Source organism: Salvelinus alpinus, chromosome 8 (genome assembly GCF_045679555.1).
Source record: "Salvelinus alpinus chromosome 8, SLU_Salpinus.1, whole genome shotgun sequence".
Classification (NCBI taxonomy): domain Eukaryota; kingdom Metazoa; phylum Chordata; class Actinopteri; order Salmoniformes; family Salmonidae; genus Salvelinus; species Salvelinus alpinus.
The window spans coordinates 16,957,281-16,974,546 of record NC_092093.1 but is presented as its reverse complement, the minus strand read 5'-3'; positions in this window follow the sequence as shown (position 1 = coordinate 16,974,546).

The window sequence follows — 17,266 nt, the reverse complement described above, 5'->3', positions numbered from 1 at the left end:
AGGAATTCCTCTTGTCCAGATGGGTTAGGGCAGTGTGCAGTGTGGTTGCGATTGCGTCGTCTGTGGACCTATTGGGTCGGTAAGCAAATTGGAGTGGGTCTAGGGTGTTAGGTAGGGTGGAGGTGATATGGTCCTTGACTAGTCTCTCAAAGCACTTCATGATGACGGAAGTGAGTGCTACGGGGCGGTAGTCGTTTAGCTCAGTTACCTTAGCTTTCTTGGGAACAGGAACAATGGTGGCCCTCTTGAAGCATGTGGGAACAGCAGACTGGGATAAGGATTGATTGAATATGTCCGTAAACACACCAGCCAGCTGGTCTGCGAATGACTTCCAACGTAATGTCTGGAGGACATACAGTCTGTTCTTAAACAGAATATTTAGTTAGTAAAATGAAAAACACAGCATCATTATGACGCAAAATGCATCATACAGGGATGATTTCACGGCTAATGTCCCTGCCTCACAGAACAGATCAATGCATGTATCTGCATGGCTGGACTCACAATGGGCCGTGTGAAGGTTTGTTGCTAATTAGGGTATGGTCTATTATTGATGTGATTTCACTGGTAATCTTATGACTTGTGTTTCTGAAAACTGACAAGTAACAACAATTACAAAGTAATATGATAAATTATTACCAGGTAACAGGCTAGTAAGTACTGTACAAGCATTTGTACTGCTATTAGAAAATAATATTGTTTGTTTTCAGTAACTGAGGTGCTCTTATTGGCAGCAAGACAAATGACAGAGTAACACATGGAATTCTTCGACTCTGTACAGATGACTATAGTCCCAGGTGTGTGTTGACAGCCAAGGCTTTAGTCTCCAGACGTCTCCCCTGCTGCTCCTAACAAAGACACTGATTAGCTGATCTCACCACGGCAGAGCTGTCCACCAGCACCTGTACTGCAGAAACACTTCAGACAAGGAGCGAAGAGAACGGTGACCAAATCACAGCGTGGGCCTCGGAGGAAATCAACAGAGCCAAATGGCGGTTATAGCTGTTTGTAGAGCCACCACGAAGAGATATACAAACATAAACACATACACAAATGCACCTACACGGGAATGCACACAAGCACACACAAACACGCACACTTTCTCTCACTGACTAAACAATTGATTTATACAGATCGGAGACTCTCTGTTCTGATTAAAATCGGTAAAGTAATTTTCATCAGCCTCGTGGTAATGAACAATCTGCCATGTGTGGTTGGGTTGGCTTGGGCTGGGTTGGGTTGGGTTGGCTTGGATTGGTTTGGGTTGGCTTGGGTTGGGTTGGCTTGGCTTGGATTGGGTTGGGAGACATGATGCATATATAGAGGTCTCACCGTCCCAGAAGCTGCTGTGGGGAGATGTTGAGGACAAGATAGCAGATACACATAGAAACCAACTCATTGCACTAATGCTGGTTAGCATTGGCTCGAGAAACTACCTCTAACTTCCGTCATACTGGACACAGAGACATACAGAGACATTGCATTCTGTAACGTGTGCACTGAGAGTCAAGAAACAAGTTCAGGGAGGGAGTATTTTAATAAATAAACATAACATAATACAAAATAAGAAACAGGAACAACTAACAGACATGACACTGGAACAGAAACAATAACGCCTGGGGAAGGAACCAAAGGGAGTGACATAAATAGATCCAGGTGAGTGTCAATAAGCGCTGGTGTGCGTGACGATGGTGACAGGTGTGCGTAATAATCAGCAGTCTGGTGACCTAGAAGCCAGAGAGGAAGTATCCATGACAGTACAATCTCCCTGACACGCGGCTCTAGCCGCAGGACGCCGACAACAGGGACGATCCCGGGGATCAGGAGCCACCTCTGCCGAAGCGCGGAACCTGTCGAGCCGGCTGGGGCGCGGGAGCCCGGTGACCGAAAGCGCCGAAGAAGGAGCAGACAAAACCCATCCATAAGTTCCTCTGACTCTGGGGAAGTAGATAAAGGGCCTCATTGCCAAATCACAAAGTATCCATTTCAGATGCTGAGGACTGGAATAGGAGGATTCATGAGAAACAGAGCGGTGTGTATGACAAAACCCATAAAGCTTCATAAAGTCCAATGATCATATCCAAAGAACACAACACAATATCTTAGCTACATTAATAATGCAAAGTTTTATATAGTCTGGTTTGATAGTGCTGTTTTATGATTATTGATTTTTATTTGGACGGGGACTCTTTGTTTATTTGGATGCATGGAACTCCTGTCTGAATACTGAGTGACCACTCACTCTTTTTTAAGAGAGAGAGAGAGAGAGAGAAAGAGCGAGTGAGAAAGAGAGAAAGAAAGAAATAGAGAGAGAGAGAAAGAGTGAGAGCAATAGAGAGAGATGGAGATGATGTATAGGTAGAGGGAGAGAGAGAGAGAGAGTGAGAGAGAGAGAGAGAGAGAGAGAGAGAGAGAGAGAGAGAGAGAGAGAGAGAGAGAGAGAGAGAGAGAGAGAGAGAGAGAGAGAGAGAGAGAGAGACAGAGAGAGACAGAGAGAGACCCCACATGGTCCATCTCTCTCTCTCTCTCTCTCTCCCTCTACCTATACATCCTCTCCATCTATCTCTTCCTCTGCCTCTCTCTTCTTCTATTATCCCCAGGAGAAGCCTGATAGGCCTGATAGGTATCAGTCTGGTGTTTTCTGTAATGGCCTTAGTGATTACTGTTTTACAGCCTGTGTAAAACATAATCAGCTTGATCCCCTCTGTCGAAGACACTCGAACATTCTTTTTTTGTTGTTATTGTTATTGTTAACAAACACTCCCCCATAAAGTTTCAGCCCCTGGTTCGACCGTGATCTTGCAGAGTTACTCCATCTCAAGAATTGCATTTGGTGAAAGGCTTGCCACACGCATACTCAGGCTGACTGGCTCTCGTTCAGGCAAATGAGAAATAAGTGCACTCAGGCTATCCGGAAGGCCAAAGTTAGTTACTTTAAGGAGCAGTTCTCTCTCTGTGGGTCTAACCCCAAGAAGTTCTGGAAAACAGTTAATTGGGATAGGGGGCAGCATTTTCACTTTTGGATGAATTGGTGCCCATAGTGAACTCCCTCCTACTCTGTCCCAGATGCATAGTATTATTACTATTGGATAGAAAACACTCTGAAGTTTCTAAAACTGTTTGAATTATGTCTGTGAGTATAACAGAACTCATATGCCAGGCAAACTTCCAAATAGGAAGTGAGAATTCTAAGAAGGGTTGATGTGAAAGTCATCGCCTATTCAATTCCCTGTAATATATGGATCTGTTTGCACTTCATACGCCTTCCACTATTAGTCAACAGTCAGTAGAATGTGGAATGAAGCCTCTAGTGTGATGTGGGGCCGGATGGGAGCTAGTTGGCAGAATGCTAGTTCCTAGTCATGGAATGTATACAGACATGAAGAAATGCTCCGGTTGGAACGTTATTGGATATATATGATAACAACATCCTGAAGATTGATTCTCTACTAAGTTTGACCAGTTTATTCGACTTGTAATATAACTTTTTGAAATTTTCGTCCGACGTTTGCCTGCAGCCGCACCAGCGTTTGGACACGTGTACTACACATGCTAGCTAAAGTTGCTAATTGGACATAAGTAATGGACATTATCGAACAAACAAAACGATTTATTGTGGAAATAGGATTCCTGGCATTGCATTCTGATGAAGATAATCAAAGGTAAGGGAATATTTATGATGTAATTTCGTATTTCTGTTGACTCCAACATGGCGGAGAAATTTTGTTAAATCTGAGCGCCGTCTCAGATTATTGCATGGTGTGCTTTTTACAAAAGTTTTTTTTAAATCTGACACAGCGGTTGCATTAAGAACCAGTGTAACTTTAATTATATGTAAAACATGTATCTTTCATCAAAGTTTATGATGAGTATTTCTGTTATTTGACGTGGCTCTCTGTAATTACTCTGGATATTTTTGAGGCATTTCTGAACATGGCGCCAATGTAAACCGAGATTTGTGGATATAAATATGCACATTATCGAACAAAACATAAATGTATTGTGTAACATGATGTCCTATGAGTGTCATCTGATGAAGATTATCAAAGGTTAGTGATTAATTTTATCTCTATTTCTGCTTTTGTGTGACTATCTTTGGCTGGGAAAAATGGCTGTGTGTTTTTTGGATTTGGTGGTGATCTAACATAAATATATGTTGTGTTTTCGCTGTAAAACATTTAAAAAATCAGACACGATGGGTAGATTAACAAGATGTTTATCTTTCATTTTCTGTATTGGACTTGTTAACAGAATGTGACTGGCAGAACGGGTGTTGTATGAGGAGGATGATGGCTGCAGTAGATATCTCAGATAGGGGGGAGTGAGGCTTAAGAGGGTTTTTTAAATAAGCATCAACCAGTGGGTCTTGTTATGGGTATACAGAGATGGCCAGTTTACAGAGGGTATAGAGTCCAGTGATGTGTCCTATAATGAGCATTGGTGGCAAATCTGATGGCCGAATGGTAAAGAACATCTAGCCGCTCAAGAGCACCCTTACCTGCCGATCTATAAATTATGTCTCCGTAATCTAGCATGGGTAGGACGGTCATCTGAATCAGGGTTAGTTTGGCAGCTGGGGTGAAAGTGGAGCGATTACGAAAGAGGAAACCAAGATTTAACTTTAGCCTGCAGCTTTTATATGTGCTGAGAGAAGGACAGTGTACCGTCTAGCCATACTCCCAAGTACTTGTATGAGGTGACTACCTCAAGGTCTAAACCCTCAGAGGTAGTAATCACACCTGTGGGGAGAGGGGAATTCTTCTTACCAAACCACATGACCTTTGTTTTGGAGGTGTTCAGAATAAGGTTAAGGGCAGAGAAAGTTTGTTAAGAAAGCTTTGTTGTAGAGCATTTAACACAAAATCCGGGGAGGGGCCAGCTGTGTATGAGACTTTATCATCTGCATATAAATGGATGAGAGAGCTTCCTACAGCCTGAGCAATGTTGTTGATGTAATTTGAGAAGGGGGGGGGATAGGATCGAGCCTTGGGGTACACCCTTGGTGACAGGCAGTGGCTGAGACAGCAGATGTTCTGACTTTATACACTGCACTGTTTGAGAGATGTAGTTAGCAAACCAGGCCAAAGACCCCTCAGAGACATCAATACTCCTTAGCCAGCCCACAGGAACGGAATGTTCTACCGTATCAAAAGCTTTCGCCAAGTCAATAAAAATAGCAGCACAACATTACTTAGAATCAAGGGCAATGGTGACATCATTGAGGACATTTAAGGTTGCAGTGACACATCCATAACCTGAGCGGAAACCATATTGCATACCAGAGAGAATACTATAAACATCAAGAAAGCCAGTCAGTTGATTATTGACAAGTTTTCCCAACACTTTTGATAAACAGTGCAAAATACAAAAAGGACTATAACAGTTAGGATCAGTTTGATGTCCCCCTTTAAATAAATTATGAACCATGGCTGCCTTCAAATCAATGGGAACCTCCCCAGAGAGGAGAGACAAATTAAAAAGGTCAGAGAAGGCGATTATAGGGGCAGCAACCTTAAAGAAGAAAGAGTCTAAACCATCTAACCCATAGAATTTTTTTGGGTCAAGTTTAAGGAGCTCCTTCAGCACATCAGACTCAGTAACCGCCTGCAGGAAGAAACTTTGTAGCAGGGCAGGGGAAAAGAGGGAGGAACGTCGGGGCTAGTGGCATTAGAAGGGGTGGGAGATGAGGAAATGTTGGACGGGCAATGAGGCATGGCTGAGTCAAATAGGAATCCTGACTTAATGAAGTGGTGACATGGGCAGGTATTGTTGTCTCTACCTTCTTGTCCTTTGTGCTGTTGTCTGTGCCCAATAATATGTGTAACCTGTGCTGCTGCCATGTTGTGTTGCTACCATGTTGTTGTCATGTTGTGTTGCTACCATGGTGTGTTGTCATATGTTGCTGCCATGCTATATTGTTGTCTTAGGTCTCTCTTTATGTAGTGTTCTGTTGTCTCTCTTGTCGTGATGTGTGTTTTGTCCTATATTTGTATTTAATTCATTTGTATTTTTAATCCCAGGCCCCCGTCCCTGCAGCAGGCCTTTTGCCATTTGGTAGGCCATCATTGTAAATAAGAATTTGTTCTTAACTGACTTGCCTAGTTAACTTCTCTAGGATAGTGGGCAGCATTTTCACGTTTGGATGAAAAGCGTGCCCAGAGTAAACTGCCTCCTACTCAGTCCCAGATGCTAATATATGCATATTATTATTAGTATTGGATAGAAAACACTCTGAAGTTTCTAAAACTGTTTGAATCATGTCTATGTCTATAACATAACTTATTTGGCAGGCAAAATCCCGAGGACAAACCATTCAGATGTTTTTTTGTTTTGAGGTCACTCTCTTTTCAATGAGTTTTCATTGGGAATCCAGATTTCTAAGGGACCTTCTTGCAGCAGTTCCCATCGCTTTTACTGGATGTCAACAGTCTTTAGAAATTGGTTGAGGTTTTTCCTTTGAGAAATGAAGAAGTAGCCATGTTCAGAATGAGGCTCCAGTGAAGTGTACTGTTTGTTAGAGGCGCATGACCAGAAAGCATGCTACACATTGTTTTCCTCCGGTATTGAACACAGATCATCCCGTCTTCAATTTTATCGATTATTTACGTAAAAAAATACCTAAAGTTGTTTTACAAAAGTAGTTTGAAATGTTTGGACAAAGCTTACAGGTAACTTTTGAGCTATTTTGTAGTCACGTTGTACAAGTTGGAACCAGTGTTTTTCTGGATTAAACGCGCCTAATAAATGGACATTTTGGATATCGACGGAATTAATCGAACAAAAGGACCATTTGTGATGTTTATGGGACATATTGGAGTGCCAACAGAAGAAGCTTGTCAAAGGTAAGGCATGAATTATATCTTTATTTCTGCGTTTTGTGTCGCGCCGGGAGGGTTGAAATATGATGGTCTGTGATTGTTAGCTGGGGTGCTATCCTCAGATAATAGCATTGTTTGCTTTCGTCGTAAAACATTTTTGAAATCTGACATGTTGGCTGGATTCACAACAAGTCTAGCTTTAATTTGGTATATTGAATGTGAGATTTCATGAAAGTTAAACTTTTATAGTAATTTATTTGAATTTGGCGCTCTGCATTTTCACTGGATGTTGGCCAGGTGGGATGCTACCATCCCACATACCCCAGAGAGGTTTTTAAATAAAGGTTAAATAAATAAATAATAATACAATAAAAAAAACATGCAACAGATCCAAGGCTTTTCCAAGGATGAGCCAAAAAAATACAGTAAACATCTCCACCCTGAATCAACCTCCTACCTCCTTCCTTCACTTCTCATCTCTGTGGGACAGGAGGAGATTTGATTGGCAGTGTGAGTATAGATCCCACATAGATCCAGGTTGAACTTACCAAACATTCACAAAATTCACAAGTATATTTCACCCAGGGTGCAACAGCCACAACAACAGGCAATATCAACTAGTCCAGGCAACTGGCCCAACAAACGAACAAAATGAACAATGTCTCATGGGTACGGAGAAAAGTCAAGAGACACACTCATCTAGCAGATCGATTCCATGCATAGTGTATGAGGCTATAGAACTGTGGGTGGATAGAAGTGTTCACTGCAACACCACAGAAAATGTGTGTGGATGTGTTTAACTATAGTTAACGAACAACAATTTGACCCTGGAGACATTTTGTTAGTCCCCACGAGGTCAAATCCTATTTCTAGGGGGTTTAGGGTTAAGGTTAGAATTAGTGTTAGGGTTGGAATTAGGTTAAGGGTTGGTTAGTTAGGGTTAGGAGCTATGGTTCGTTTTAGGGTTAGGGTTAGGAGCTAGAGTTAGCTTTAGGGTTAAGGTTAGGTTTTTGGGTTATGGTTAGGGTTAAGGTTAGGGTAAGGGTATGGGTTAGGCTTAGGCTTAGGTTTAGGTTTAGGGTTAGGGGTTAGGGAAAATAGGATTTTGAATGGGACTGAATTGTGTGTTTCCACAAGGTTAGCTGTACAAGAGCGTGTGTGTGTGTGCATGTGTGTGTGCATGTGCGTGTGAAACCCAGAGGAGGATTCCAGCCAGCCAGTGGAGTAGACCTATTAGTAAAGTTATAGCTAAGATCAATGGTTTCGGGCACTGGACCATGTTATGGTTCAAGTCAGAGCTATTAGTGGAAAATAAAGATTAAAACCTAAACATTTGGCTTATATTGTCATTTCCTTCCTCGTCATCCTTCCTCGTCATCCTTCTCCAATAAACACTTAAAAACCGTGGCTATTGCATGGCTCTCAGTATGAATTAAGCAACTAAATAGCCTCCATAAATGTTAATCTTTTGTGAGGCAGAGGTGGCACCTTCATCATTATTCACGGTCTCTGGAACACATTTGTATGAAAATAAACAGTATCATTTTTAATGCAGAAGATTTGGACTTGATCATTTCATATTCTTTACCCAACTTACAGAATTCATATCAATTCATTTTTATCAGGTTTTTGCTTCGGCAGACCTTATTTATTTTATGGACATTTGTCTATACAACTCATGAATGCAACTGTTTGTCAAATTGTTTTGTGTTCTACTTGTAGCCCTGGTTGTCCTGAAAAGAAAATGGTAAAACACTTAATTGTGAGGCTAAATATAAGGGTTGGACGTGCAGATAAATAAAAGTCAGATAAATGAAAGCCGATCTTTGCTGGGGTCTTGGGACTGATAGGGTTAACACTTGTAGCCAATGCATTTACCAAGTGTGCCAAACTGAAGGCACGTTCTCTGCTTTACACTCAGTTTGTAATTTTATATAACATACTTTTTGCAAAACTGTAAACACAACTCATTGCTTACACTCAGTTTGCAATTTAATAACACACTTCTAGCAAAACTGTAAACATTGGTCTCTACATTGCTACACTGTTTGGCCAATTGCCTTTCCACATTGACACATGTGAAAACACTTAGATAATGAGTTCACTTACAAATCAGCGCGTGAAGTAGGACGGGGGAGAAGGAGAGGACGGGGAAGAGGAAGAGGGAGTCAGGAACACAATAACTGATGAAATCAGAGCGACTGTGGTTGACCATGTTGTCAACCATGGGATGAGCATGAGGGAGGCTGGGCAACGGGTTCAACCAAATCTGAGCCGCTATACTGTTGTAGGTATCATAAGGATATTTCGAAATGAGAACCGGTAAGTAACTGTAAGTCCTCTAGTCTTACTGATCCAGTAATATGTACTGTACTTTCATAATGAGAAGGATCTATCACTAAAACCATTCAAATGTTTATACAGAACTGCAAGAAAACCATTATCTGGTGGAAGAGGTTGACAGTTCACCCCAGAGCAGGAGACCCACATTGTAAATATGGTCATTGAAAATAACTGCAGAGAACTGCAGGACCACATAATGGCAGATAACACCATATTCCAAAATGTCAAAACACAATAGAATTAGGATGAAGCAGCTGTACAGAGTCCCTTTCGAAAGAAACTCAGACTGTGTAAAACAACTGAGATATGAATATGTGCAGGTAAGCTATACTATCCTATCATTGGTACTAGATCTGGAAGTGTATGGTGCTACATCATATTGACTGATCCCTGTCTTTTCATACTGTGCTACATTGTTTTGTCTTGTCTCTTTCAGAGAGTCATGGAGCTAGAAGCAGATGCAGTGCATCATGAGCTAATATATGTGGACGAGGCATGTTTCAACCTTGCAAAAACAAAGGGCCGCGGCAGAAATATCATCAGACACTGTGCCATCATCACTGTCCCGGGACAATGTGGAGGCAACATAGCAATGTGTGCGGCTATTAGCCAAAACGGCGTCCATCACCATCATGCAATCCTAGGCCCATACAACACTGCACACATTATCACAATTCTAGACACCCTCCACAACAGACTAATCCCTAATGACCAGGGGCCAGAGCAGCCCAGGTACGTTATCATCTGGGACAATGTTAGTTTCCACCGGGCTGCTGTGGTCCGCAATTGGTTGACAGGTCACCCACTTTTCATCGCACTCAATCTCCCCCATACTCTCCGTTCTTGAATCCTATTGAAGAATTCTTCTCTTCATGGCGTTGGAAGGTGTATGATCGCCAGCCCCACCAACACATACCTCTTCTACGAGCAATAGAGGAGGCTTGTGGAGACATGGATCAGGGGTCATGCCAGGCCTGGATACGGCACTCTAGGCAATACTTCCCACGCTGCCTAGCTCAAGACAACATCGCATATGATGTGGATGAAGTCTTATGGCCAGAGCCACAAAGGTGAGATGTAGCAAAAAACATTTCTGTTATTTTTATTCTAGCACAAATGTTTTTGTTTTCTTCTACCGCGCTTTTGTTGTTTGAGTAGTGTTAGAACATTTAGAAAAAAAATATATATATATAACTTTTCTCCCTTATTTATATTGATAATGTGTTATGTTTGAAATACACATCCACACTTTACACATTTGGATACCGTGTGTATGTGTGTTTACTACATGTATGACAAAACTTTTTTGCAAACTGCTATGCCCTGCAAACAGAAAAAGCCACAGCCACAAGTGTTTTTCATTTATACTATCAGTGCCTAGTTGGTGCTTGTGTGCTTATTCAAATGATGGTTTGTGTGTACTTTACTGTATTGATGCAAACACACTATTTTTTTTTAAGAGTTTGAAGAGTTTTGCAAGAATTGTTTGCTTTTGCAAGAGATGTATAAAGTTTTGTTGGTTTGGTGTAAGGTTTTGTGGTTAGTGTGCAGAGCTTTGCAAAAATATCCTATAGTTCAAATATATTGCCTAAGCAATCAGAAAAAAAGGTAATACAATCCACTCATTGAGCTTGCCTGGCTTTACTGAACAATAGAATAGTTCCAAAACTGTAATCTCCGCCAATTAGGCACTATTGTTTGGCTAGAGCGAACGCTCAAACTATTTGAAAGATTTCAAATAGTATTGTGTGTGTGTGTGGGTGAGGGGGTGTGTGTGGGTGTGGGGGTGTGTGTGGGTGTGTGGGTGTGGGTGTGTGTGTGGGTGTGTGTGCGCGCATGTGCATATGTGTGGGTACACACTGTGTACTATGTCATTCCCAGATCCAGTGATGTGTCAAGACTGAAACTCCTCAGCTCCACTATCAGCGTTGTGTTGCTTTCCCATCAGCTTCATGTCAATGTGATGTTCTACCTGCTACACAGAGCGTGTTGCTTTCCCATCAGCTTCATGTCAATGTGATGTTCTACCTGCTACACAGAGCGTGTTGCTTTCCCATCAGCTTCAGGTCAATGTGATGTTCTACCTGCTACACAGAGCTTGTTGCTTTCCCATCAGCTTCATGTCAATGTGATGTTCTACCTGCTACACAGAGCGTGTTGCTTTCCCATCAGCTTCATGTCAATGTGATGTTCTACCTGCTACACAGAGCGTGTTGCTTTCCCATCAGCTCATGTCAATGTGATGTTCTACCTGCTACACAGAGCTTGTTGCTTTCCCATCAGCTTCATGTCAATGTGATGTTCTACCTGCTACACAGAGCGTGTTGCTTTCCCATCAGCTTCATGTCAATGTGATGTTCTACCTGCTACACAGAGCTTGTTGCTTTCCCATCAGCTTCATGTCAATGTGATGTTCTACCTGCTACACAGAGCTTGTTGCTTTCCCATCAGCTTCATGTCAATGTGATGTTCTACCTGCTACACAGAGCTTGTTGCTTTCCCATCAGCTTCATGTCAATGTGATGTTCTACCTGCTACACAGAGCTTGTTGCTTTCCCATCAGCTTCATGTCAATGTGATGTTCTACCTGCTACACAGAGCGTGTTGCTTTCCCATCAGCTTCATGTCAATGTGATGTTCTACCTGCTACACAGAGCGTGTTGCTTTCCCATCAGCTTCATGTCAATGTGATGTTCTACCTGCTACACAGAGCGTGTTGCTTTCCCATCAGCTTCATGTCAATGTGATGTTCTACCTGCTACACAGAGCGTGTTGCTTTCCCATCAGCTTCATGTCAATGTGATGTTCTACCTGCTACACAGAGCGTGTTGCTTTCCCATCAGCTTCATGTCAATGTGATGTTCTACCTGCTACACAGAGCTTGTTGCTTTCCCATCAGCTTCATGTCAATGTGATGTTCTACCTGCTACACAGAGCTTGTTGCTTTCCCATCAGCTTCATGTCAATGTGATGTTCTACCTGCTACACAGAGCTTGTTGCTTTCCCATCAGCTTCATGTCAATGTGATGTTCTACCTGCTACACAGAGCGTGTTGCTTTCCCATCAGCTTCATGTCAATGTGATGTTCTACCTGCTACACAGAGCTTGTTGCTTTCCCATCAGCTTCATGTCAATGTGATGTTCTACCTGCTACACAGAGCGTGTTGCTTTCCCATCAGCTTCATGTCAATGTGATGTTCTACCTGCTACACAGAGCATGTTGCTTTCCCATCAGCTTCATGTCAATGTGATGTTCTACCTGCTACACAGAGCGTGTTGCTTTGCCATCAGCTTAGCGTCAACTTGTCAAATTTATTTGTAAATGAAATACAGAAATATGTCATTTTCATAAATATTCACACCCTTTAGTCAATACTTTGTAGAAGCTCCTTTTTGGCAGCGATTACAGCTGTGAGACTTTCTAGTCTGTTAGACCTTTCCCACCTCGACTGTGCAACATTTTCTCATTATTCTGTAGATAATTCTTCAAGCTTTGTCAAATTGGTTGTTGATCATCGCTCAACAACCATTTTCAGGTCTTGCCATAGATTTTCAAGTAGATTTAAGTCAAAACTTTAACTCGGCCGCTCAGGAACATTCACTGTCTCTTTGGTAAGCAACTCCAGTGTTGATTTGGCCTTGTGTTTGTTCTGCTGAAAGGTGAATTCATTTCCCAGTGTCTGGTGGAAAGCAGACTGAACCAGGTTTTCCTCTAGGATTTTACCTGTGCTTAGCTGTCACGTTCTGACCTTAAGTTCCTTTTTAATGTCTTTATTTTAGTTTGGTCAGGGTGTGAGTTGGGGTGGGCATTCTATTTTGTTTTTCTATGTTTTGTTCTGTATGGGATATTTCTATGTGTTTGGCCTAGTATGGTTCTCAATCAGAGGCAGGTGTCAGTCGTTGTCTCTGATTGGGAGCCATATTTAGGTAGCCTGTTTTTCATTGTGTTTTGTGGGTGATTGTTTCCTATTTCAGTGTTTGCAACATACCATGCCTTAGCTGGCTCGAGAGGTTTCCTTGCCTTAGCTGGCTCGAGAGGTTTCCTTGCCTCGGTTGGCTCGGCAGGCTCCCATCCCACGTCATGCCTCAGCCGGCTCATCGGGCTCCCACGCCTCATCTGTCTCGTCAGGCTCCCACGCCTCAGCCGGCTCGTCGTGTTTCCACGCATCGGCTGGCTTGTCGGGTTTCCACGCCTCAGCCGGCTCGTCCGACTCCCATGTCTTGGCCGGCCCGTCAGGCTTGCCCTATCAGTGCCTAGTTGGTGCTTGTGTGCTTATTCAAATGATGGTTTGTGTGTACTTTACTGTATTGATGCAAAAACACTATTTTTTTTAAAGAGTTTGAAGAGTTTTGCAAGAATTGTTTGCTTTTGCAAGAGATGTATAATGTTTTGTTGGTTTGGTGTAAGGTTTTGTGGTTAGTGTGCAGAGCTTTGCAAAAATATCCTATAGTTCAAATATATTGCCTAAGCAATCAGAAAAAAAGGTAATACAATCCACTCATTGAGCTTGCCTGGCTTTACTGAACAATAGAATAGTTCCAAAACTGTAATCTCCGCCAATTAGGCACTCTTGTTTGGCTAGAGCGAACGCTCAAACTATTTGAAAGATTTCAAATAGTATTGTGTGTGTGTGTGGGTGAGGGGGTGTGTGTGGGTGTGGGGGTGTGTGTGGGTGTGGGGGTGTGTGTGGGTGTGTGTGCGCGCATGTGCATATGTGTGGGTACACACTGTGTACTATGTCATTCCCAGATCCAGTGATGTGTCAAGACTGAAACTCCTCAGCTCCACTATCAGCGTTGTGTTGCTTTCCCATCAGCTTCATGTCAATGTGATGTTCTACCTGCTACACAGAGCGTGTTGCTTTCCCATCAGCTTCATGTCAATGTGATGTTCTACCTGCTACACAGAGCGTGTTGCTTTCCCATCAGCTTCATGTCAATGTGATGTTCTACCTGCTACACAGAGCGTGTTGCTTTCCCATCAGCTTCATGTCAATGTGATGTTCTACCTGCTACACAGAGCGTGTTGCTTTCCCATCAGCTTCATGTCAATGTGATGTTCTACCTGCTACACAGAGCGTGTTGCTTTCCCATCAGCTTCATGTCAATGTGATGTTCTACCTGCTACACAGAGCGTGTTGCTTTCCCATCAGCTTCATGTCAATGTGATGTTCTACCTGCTACACAGAGCATGTTGCTTTCCCATCAGCTTCATGTCAATGTGATGTTCTACCTGCTACACAGAGCGTGTTGCTTTGCCATCAGCTTAGCGTCAACTTGTCAAATTTATTTGTAAATGAAATACAGAAATATGTCATTTTCATAAATATTCACACCCTTTAGTCAATACTTTGTAGAAGCTCCTTTTTGGCAGCGATTACAGCTGTGAGACTTTCTAGTCTGTTAGACCTTTCCCACCTCGACTGTGCAACATTTTCTCATTATTCTGTAGATAATTCTTCAAGCTTTGTCAAATTGGTTGTTGATCATCGCTCAACAACCATTTTCAGGTCTTGCCATAGATTTTCAAGTAGATTTAAGTCAAAACCTTAACTCGGCCGCTCAGGAACATTCACTGTCTCTTTGGTAAGCAACTCCAGTGTTGATTTGGCCTTGTGTTTGTTCTGCTGAAAGGTGAATTCATTTCCCAGTGTCTGGTGGAAAGCAGACTGAACCATGTTTTCCTCTAGGATTTTACCTGTGCTTAGCTGTCACGTTCTGACCTTAAGTTCCTTTTTTATGTCTTTATTTTAGTTTGGTCAGGGTGTGAGTTGGGGTGGGCATTCTATTTTGTTTTTCTATGTTTTGTTCTGTATGGGATATTTCTATGTGTTTGGCCTAGTATGGTTCTCAATCAGAGGCAGGTGTCAGTCGTTGTCTCTGATTGGGAGCCATATTTAGGTAGCCTGTTTTTCATTGTGTTTTGTGGGTGATTGTTTCCTATTTCAGTGTTTGCAACATACCATGCCTTAGCTGGCTCGAGAGGTTTCCTTGCCTTAGCTGGCTCGAGAGGTTTCCTTGCCTCGGTTGGCTCGGCAGGCTCCCATCCCACGTCATGCCTCAGCCGGCTCATCGGGCTCCCACGCCTCATCTGTCTCGTCAGGCTCCCACGCCTCAGCCGGCTCGTCGTGTTTCCACGCATCGGCTGGCTTGTCGGGTTTCCACGCCTCAGCCGGCTCGTCCGACTCCCATGTCTTGGCCGGCCCGTCAGGCTTGCCCTATCAGTGCCTAGTTGGTGCTTGTGTGCTTATTCAAATGATGGTTTGTGTGTACTTTACTGTATTGATGCAAAAACACTATTTTTTTTAAAGAGTTTGAAGAGTTTTGCAAGAATTGTTTGCTTTTGCAAGAGATGTATAATGTTTTGTTGGTTTGGTGTAAGGTTTTGTGGTTAGTGTGCAGAGCTTTGCAAAAATATCCTATAGTTCAAATATATTGCCTAAGCAATCAGAAAAAAAGGTAATACAATCCACTCATTGAGCTTGCCTGGCTTTACTGAACAATAGAATAGTTCCAAAACTGTAATCTCCGCCAATTAGGCACTCTTGTTTGGCTAGAGCGAACGCTCAAACTATTTGAAAGATTTCAAATAGTATTGTGTGTGTGTGTGGGTGAGGGGGTGTGTGTGGGTGTGGGGGTGTGTGTGGGTGTGGGGGTGTGTGTGGGTGTGTGTGCGCGCATGTGCATATGTGTGGGTACACACTGTGTACTATGTCATTCCCAGATCCAGTGATGTGTCAAGACTGAAACTCCTCAGCTCCACTATCAGCGTTGTGTTGCTTTCCCATCAGCTTCATGTCAATGTGATGTTCTACCTGCTACACAGAGCGTGTTGCTTTCCCATCAGCTTCATGTCAATGTGATGTTCTACCTGATACACAGAGCGTGTTGCTTTCCCATCAGCTTCATGTCAATGTGATGTTCTACCTGCTACACAGAGCGTGTTGCTTTCCCATCAGCTTCATGTCAATGTGATGTTCTACCTGCTACACAGAGCGTGTTGCTTTCCCATCAGCTTCATGTCAATGTGATGTTCTACCTGCTACACAGAGCGTGTTGCTTTCCCATCAGCTTCATGTCAATGTGATGTTCTACCTGCTACACAGAGCGTGTTGCTTTCCCATCAGCTTCATGTCAATGTGATGTTCTACCTGCTACACAGAGCGTGTTGCTTTGCCATCAGCTTAGCGTCAACTTGTCAAATTTATTTGTAAATGAAATACAGAAATATGTCATTTTCATAAATATTCACACCCTTTAGTCAATACTTTGTAGAAGCTCCTTTTTGGCAGCGATTACAGCTGTGAGACTTTCTAGTCTGTTAGACCTTTCCCACCTCGACTGTGCAACATTTTCTCATTATTCTGTAGATAATTCTTCAAGCTTTGTCAAATTGGTTGTTGATCATCGCTCAACAACCATTTTCAGGTCTTGCCATAGATTTTCAAGTAGATTTAAGTCAAAACTTTAACTCGGCCGCTCAGGAACATTCACTGTCTCTTTGGTAAGCAACTCCAGTGTTGATTTGGCCTTGTGTTTGTTCTGCTGAAAGGTGAATTCATTTCCCAGTGTCTGGTGGAAAGCAGACTGAACCAGGTTTTCCTCTAGGATTTTACCTGTGCTTAGCTGTCACTTTCTGACCTTAAGTTCCTTTTTTATGTCTTTATTTTAGTTTGGTCAGGGTGTGAGTTGGGGTGGGCATTCTATTTTGTTTTTCTATGTTTTGTTCTGTATGGGATATTTCTATGTGTTTGGCCTAGTATGGTTCTCAATCAGAGGCAGGTGTCAGTCGTTGTCTCTGATTGGGAGCCATATTTAGGTAGCCTGTTTTTCATTGTGTTTTGTGGGTGATTGTTTCCTATTTCAGTGTTTGCAACATACCATGCCTTAGCTGGCTCGAGAGGTTTCCTTGCCTTAGCTGGCTCGAGAGGTTTCCTTGCCTCGGTTGGCTCGGCAGGCTCCCATCCCACGTCATGCCTCAGCCGGCTCATCGGGCTCCCACGCCTCATCTGTCTCGTCAGGCTCCCACGCCTCAGCCGGCTCGTCGTGTTTCCACGCATCGGCTGGCTTGTCGGGTTTCCACGCCTCAGCCGGCTCGTCCGACT